Below are 6,730 nucleotides of genomic sequence, written 5' to 3'. Positions count from 1 at the left end.
TCAGCAGGTCCTGTTGGAGATGACATGTTCCATTGGCAAGCTACAATAATGGGGCCAAATGACAATCCCTATTAGGGTGGAGTTTTTTTCTTGACAATTCATTTCCCAACAGATTACCCCTTCAAACCACCTAAGGTTGCATTTACAACAAGAATTTATTATCCAAATATTAACAGTAATGGCAGCATTTGTCTTGATATCCTACAGTCACAGTGGTCTCCAGCACTAACTATTTCAAAAGTACTCTTATCCATCTGTTCTCTGTTGTGTGATCCCAATCCAGATGATCCCTTAGTGCCTGAGATTGCTCAGATCTACAAAACAGTTAGAGAAAAGTACAACAGAATAGCTCGGGAGTGGACTCAGAAGTATGTGATGTAATTAAACAAGTTATTGGATAACCTCTACAAATAAAGATAGGGGAACTCTGGGAAAAAAAAGAATTATTTACTGGGGCTGGCAGGTGGTGTGGTAATTGATGGCGCTGGACTCCCACATGGCTGACTGTGGTTCAAGTCCAGGACCTGGTGGCTTGCTTTCTTGCTTTCCCTTTCTCTCTATCTCTCTTGCTCTGTCCCTCTCTGGTAAAATTTAAATAAATAAATAGATGAAGTTAAATGAAATAATTCTTAAAAAAAGAGAATTATTTATTTAATTTCATTTATTATTATTCTTTTATAATTTGCCAGAGAGCAGATGCACTCACCAGAGAGAGAGACAAAAGAGACTGAGACTGAGAGAGAGTGAGAAAACAGACCTCCAGGTCTAGGACTTGAACTGCCATCGGCCATGTGGGAGTCCAGTATCTCAACCACCATGTCACCTGCTGGCTCCATAGGCCTGTAATTTTTTTCATGTATTTTTAAAATAATTTTTCAAATTTTATTTTATTTATTCATTCACTTATTTTAATTTGATGAGAGAGAGAGACATAGAGAAAGAGGGAAAGCGAGAAAGCAGGTTACCAGATCCAGGACTTGAACTGTTGTCGGCCATGTGGGAGTGTCCAGCGCCTTAACCACCATACCATCTGCTGGTCCCCTTAGGCCTGTAATGTCATAGTTAAGAATATTGGGCTTGTATCAACATATGCACCAGTCATCTATGAACTGGGGCCATATCTTTTCCCCTCTCAGTTGTAACAGATAATCTTCCTATGAAAGCATAAGTGTGTATTGAGAGGGGCCTTGGTGCAGTAGAGGAAGATGAAACAGAGGTCCGGGTCACCTGTCCATGAAACTCCTTCTGGACCTACTTGGAGCCAATCCCAAATTTACTACTTCTATTACACAAAGGATTTCTTGTATACCTACCTCACTTTATGGTTTAGTGGATCTGATGATATTAAGCCAATAATAGACAGCTCTGATGGTCTAATTATTTGGTATCCCCTAGTCAGTCACTCCATGTATCTACCAGGGCTTAGGACCAAGAAAGGATCTAATTATAACACAAGGAAAGTACCTGCTATAGAAGGCATAGGTCTGCACTGAAAGATTTGCATTCTTCTTTTTTCTTTTTTTCCTTTTTTTGGAGAGGTTTTTGCTATAGGGCACGTGTGCTCACCAGAAAGACAGAGATAGAGAGACAGAAAGCGAGAAATCACCCCCCAGGGGGGATGGCCACGCCATAATCCCTTCTCCATTCTCCTCTCAGGATCTTGGGCATGCATGCACATGTGCTTGGTGTGAGTTTAAGCCACCGGGTCCAGGACTTGAACCACGGTCAACTACATGGGAGTCCAGTGACATAGCCATTATGCTAACTGCTGGTCCCAGCATTCTTCTTTTTTTTAAAGAATTATTTATCTTTCTGCCTTTTTCCCCTCCCTTCCTCCCTCCTTCCCTCCCTCCTTCCCTCCCTCCCTCCCTCCCTTCCTTCCTTCCTTCCTTCCTTCCTTCCTTCCTTCCTTCCTTTCAACCAGAGAGGGATAGAATGAGAAAGAGAGAAAGGGAAAGTGAGGCAAGCTGCTGGGTCTGGGACTCGAACTGCAGTCAGTCAGCCATGTGGAAGTCCAGCTCCCTTAACCACCACACCACCTGCTGGCCCTGAGATTCGCATTATTTTCTCAGTTGCTATAAGGCACACGCACTGGGTGCAGAGAGACAGAGACAGAGAGGAAAAGTGAGAAATCATCCTCCAGGGGGATAGCCACACCACAATCCCTTCTTTATTCTTCTCTCCAGATTTTGGTCATGCACACACACATGCCCAGTATGTTTTTTCAAGCCTCCATGTCCAGGAGGACTGTCAGCCTGTGGGATCTAGCGCCTTAACCATGCAACCTGCTGGCCTAACATTTGCATTTTAATTTTCCTATTGTGCCTTGCCAGGAACTCCACACAGCATCCTTATCCATCATGGGCAATTCTAGCAACAACAGAGTGTGTGCATCACATCAGATTTGCTGGATTTGCGGCATGTATTTCTCTTAACTCCATGTCCTGCTCAAACCTGAGGGCATTTTGGCTTCCAAACTTAGTATATGCTGCCTCTAAAATCTGAAGTCCACAAAAGACAGCTTCTTTCTTTGTGGCAAGAGATACAATTTGTATTTTATCTCAGAATGCATTTCCTGGTATGTCCTAGGCCCTAGAAACATCACTGATGTGGCAGGCTCCTGAATCTTCACCAGGCTAATCTTTTATACTCTGACACACTTGTGCCCTCCCTGGACATCTAGAGCCCTTGCCAAGTACTATCCACTAGATCCAATTAGCATGATGTCATCCATGAGGTGAGCTAGCTTTACGCTCTCAGAATGTTTGATGTTGAGGTCTTCGTGAAGTGTTATGCAAGCAAGCAAGTGGGTTAACACCGTTCAGGAGCAAGACAGTAAATGTGTTCTGCTGCCTGGTTTTGAGAAGATACATTGCTTTTGAAATTATTTACTGATGGAGTTTAAAATACATATTCACCAGAAAAATCGTCACTTACCAAGTGCCAAAGTTACATTTATCTGCTCCAGTAAAGAGGCCACATCTGGAGTGGCAGCTGCAATTGGAGCAACCATTTGGTTGGGTATGTTGAAGTCCTTTGTTGTCACTATGATCCATCTAGTTTTTGTAGGGGGTGAAGAAGTGAATCAAATGCAGATATGACCTATCACCTCTGTGGACTTTAAATTTGGGGAAATAATGCTAATCTCTAAAATCCCCCCTTAAGATGCAAGGTTACTTATAATTTATTGCCTTGGCTGGAGAAAGAGAAATTTGAGGGTTTACATTATAATGTCTCTTACCATACATCTCAGAGAACAAGTAATAGGGTTTGGCATCAGAAGTCCCCAAGACTACCCCCAGGTTTGAAGATTCTCTAGGAGGACTCATAGGACTCAGCATGTAGTCATATTTGCGACAAAGATTTATTACAGTACAAGGATACAAAGCAAAATCATCAAAGGGAGGTGATGTATCAGAGTCCAGAGGAAACTAGAAGTAAGCTTCCAAGATTCTGTCCCATTGGAATCACACAGGATGTGCTTAATTTCTCTGGCATCAGATTGCAACAATATGTGTGAAGTATTTATTCTCTGTGGGAATGCTTACCTGAAACTGAGGATCGGGGATTTTTATTTCAGGCTGGTCTGCCTAGCATGTAGCAAAATTCTGCACTCCCAAGAGGAAAGCAGGTGTTTAGTATAAACCATATTGTTTGTGTTTTATGGTTTATATACAAACTAGGCACAGTAAACCACCCTTATCAATTAGGAAGTAAAGGGAACACTTCCAAAATCCAAGTTCCAGATGCCAGCCAAGGGGTAACCCTGCAATCAAGCCTTCTTTTTTTTTCTTTTTCTTTTTCTTTTTTTTGGAGAGGTTTTCGATATAGGGCACATGTACTCAACAGAAAGACAGAGAAACAGAAAGCCAGAAATGCCCCCCTCCCCTGGGGGATGGCCACGCCGCAATCCCTTCTCTTCCATTCTTTTCTCAGGATCCCGGGCCCGCACGCACATGCGCCCAGCGTGAGTTTAAGCCACCGGGTCCAGGACTTGAACCATGGTTGACTACATGGGAGTCCAGCAACATAGCCATTACACTAACTGCTGGTCCCGCAATCAAACCTTTTTAAGGGTAGCAGCCTGAGGCCTGTCATGTTAGCTCTTCTGCACAGTCCACCCCTTTGGCCCTTGGCTAACATGTCTTTACGACAAGATTGTTATTGGTAGGACTCCATGTAGGAGATTGAGACCAGCCTGCAGTATTGGCCTCAGTTATGCCCTCCAGGGTCCCATATTTGGTGAGTTAAAATAAATCCAATTAGCCATAAAGCCCTATCTTAAAAACCAAGTGTCTCCCTACTTAAGTTTTTGTGTTAACTTTTTCTTCTCTTCTTTTTTTAAAAAATGTTTTATTCTTTTATTTTTAATTTACCATAGGGCACATATGCTCAATGGAGAGAGAGAGGAAAACCGAGAAAGCAGTCCCCGGGGTGATGACCACACTATTCGCTTCTCCTCCATTCTCTTTTGGGGATTTTGGGCACACACGCACATATGCCCAACATGTTTTTCTAGCTGTGAGTCCAGGACTCCAACCATATAGTCAGCCATGTGGGATCCAACCACCTCAACTACTACACCACCAGCTGACCCCTAGCAGGAGAGAGAGATTGAGAGACAGTGAGAGGCAAAGGGAGACATCACCCCCCACACACCTCAGGGTGGATAGCCGTGCTGCAGTCCCTTCTTCTGCATTCTGCTCTCAGGATTTTGAGCCCACACACGTGTGCATGCACCTAGCATGACTTTCAAGCCCCCAGGTCTGAGACTCCAATTGTAGTCGGCCATGTAGGAGTCCTGTGTCTTAACCATCCTCACCACCTGCTTATCCCGTTAACATTCTCTCCTTATCCTGGCCCAAGGCATCAGCTAGGGCACAACACAACTCTGGCCAGTAAGTCCCAAATGCCTTGTAGGACTGAGACAGCAGCATGATATTCAGGGTACCCACATAAAATATACAAGCCTGGAGGGCACAAATGGTACCCCAAGAAACAGAGTTTACAGTTGTTAGGCACCCCAAGCAGGAAATACATTAATCAGGCAAGAAGTTTAAGAAGTCCTCCAATGTGGCCTTCCACTGTGGCTCCTCCTCCAGGATTCTCAGTACAGCCTGAATAACTCAGTCTAATCCTTGGTTTCATGGGGACCTGAGGCAGTCAGTTCCAAGCAGTTTTGCTCACCTATGTTATCAGTTCATCTCATATGTATTGGGGATATCTGGACAATCTCCTCTCCCCTCTCAGCGTCAGCACACAGTCACTGCAAGTGGAGGCTCAGAGGTCTGTGTCGAGTCAGAGTGCTCACAGCGGCTTAGAAAGGGAGCACAGGGGGTTCCTTCAGCCATGGCCACTGCCACCATTTCTGTAGATGCTGGGGCACCTCTTTCCCCAGATGAATTACTCCCAAAAGGTGACACAGAGAAGATGGAGGAGGAGAGAGAGCCCTGCCACAGAGACTGTGGAGTCTGACAACTGTTTCCAGAGAGAGTCCAGCCAGTGGCGGGAGTCACTTTAGATCTTTCTTTATGGCTCAAAAAATGTACAGGTTTCCAGGGAAGCCTTGTGGGTTGGGACCACTTCTTTTATGATCCTGGTTCTTCCTGTTGTTTTTGGTGTTGAGAAGTTGCAAATGGACCAAGAGCGGCAACTGTAGCAGCCTCAGATACTTCTGGGCCTAACACGGGCCTGTGGGGAGGAATGCCTGGGGCTCTCCCATCACTTCCTGGAAAGATCTAGATTGTTACTGGTTGAGATGTCTTGGTGGGAGAAGTTAGAAACTGAATAGTGTTTGAACTGCTGATTATTTGGAATTTTTTTTTAACATTGACATATTGATCTATCTAAACTTGATGAGCAGAATTCTCCCTACATAGACTCCCAACTTGCTCTGTATCCTCCATGCAATCTTGACTTATTCCTTCTGTCCTCACTCTAACATCAGAGTACAGGCAGGCAGATGTTTTCTCTGCTCTCCCGCCCCACCCCTTGCAGTAAATTGCTCCTGACCAGAAGATCTCACCATCACATTGTGGGTTAGGAACTAATGCCATGTGAGGGATGTACCGACTTTTAATTTTTTTTCCTTAAAAAAAATAGAGATGTTGGGGAGGGACATGCACACATTATGAATCAGACAACATGCTTTATAGCTGTAGTGTAAAGTGGCCACTGTGAATCCCCGTATATTGGAAGAGGAGGAAGCTAGCTGTAGCTTCTGCAACAGGGTGGGGACTGGAGGGCAGAGCAAGTGCTCCTGTGCTCTGTACATCCTGGCTTTCATACCCATGTGTGTAAATAAAAAAAAAGTTGGGGCTAGCTGGTGGTGTAGTGTTAAGGCAACTGGATTCCCACATAGCCAACTATGGTTGGAGTCCTGGACCAGGTGACTTGAAGCTCACACTGTGCACATGTGCCCGAAATCTCCAGAGGAGAGTAGAGGAGAAGAGATTACAGTGTGGCCATCCCCCCAGAGGGTGTCTCTCTCCAGCAATTGCACATGCCCTGTGGCAAAAACCTTAAAAAAAAAGTCCATGCTCACTTTTTGTATTTAAACGTTAAAATGATGCCAGCTGAAAAGAAGAAAAGAAAGAATGGAAAGAAGGAAAAGGCAACCAGGGAGTTTTCCTTCAAGAAGTCAGGGGAACCAGCAGTTAGCGTAATGGCTATGTCGCTGGACTCCCACGAAGTCGACGGCGGTTCACGTCCTGGGCCCCGTGGCTTAAAA

At 44.7% G+C, this 6,730-nt stretch overlaps 3 pseudogenes; all 3 read left to right on the top strand.

Moving 5' to 3' along the window:
• Positions 1-24: 24 nt before the first annotated feature.
• LOC102493283 (ubiquitin-conjugating enzyme E2 D2 pseudogene) lies at positions 25-413 on the top strand (annotated as a pseudogene).
• A 4,936-nt stretch (positions 414-5,349) lies between these two features.
• LOC114009198 (mitochondrial import receptor subunit TOM22 homolog pseudogene) lies at positions 5,350-5,742 on the top strand (annotated as a pseudogene).
• A 402-nt stretch (positions 5,743-6,144) lies between these two features.
• LOC102492868 (RNA-binding protein 3 pseudogene) overlaps positions 6,145-6,730 on the top strand; it is a 1,411-nt pseudogene continuing 825 nt past the window's right edge.

Source organism: Tupaia chinensis, unplaced genomic scaffold, assembly GCF_000334495.1.
Source record: "Tupaia chinensis unplaced genomic scaffold, TupChi_1.0 Scaffold000484_1, whole genome shotgun sequence".
Lineage (NCBI taxonomy): Eukaryota > Metazoa > Chordata > Mammalia > Scandentia > Tupaiidae > Tupaia > Tupaia belangeri.
The sequence above is the reverse complement of the archived record's forward strand: the minus strand, read 5'-3'. Positions and strand labels throughout refer to the sequence as shown.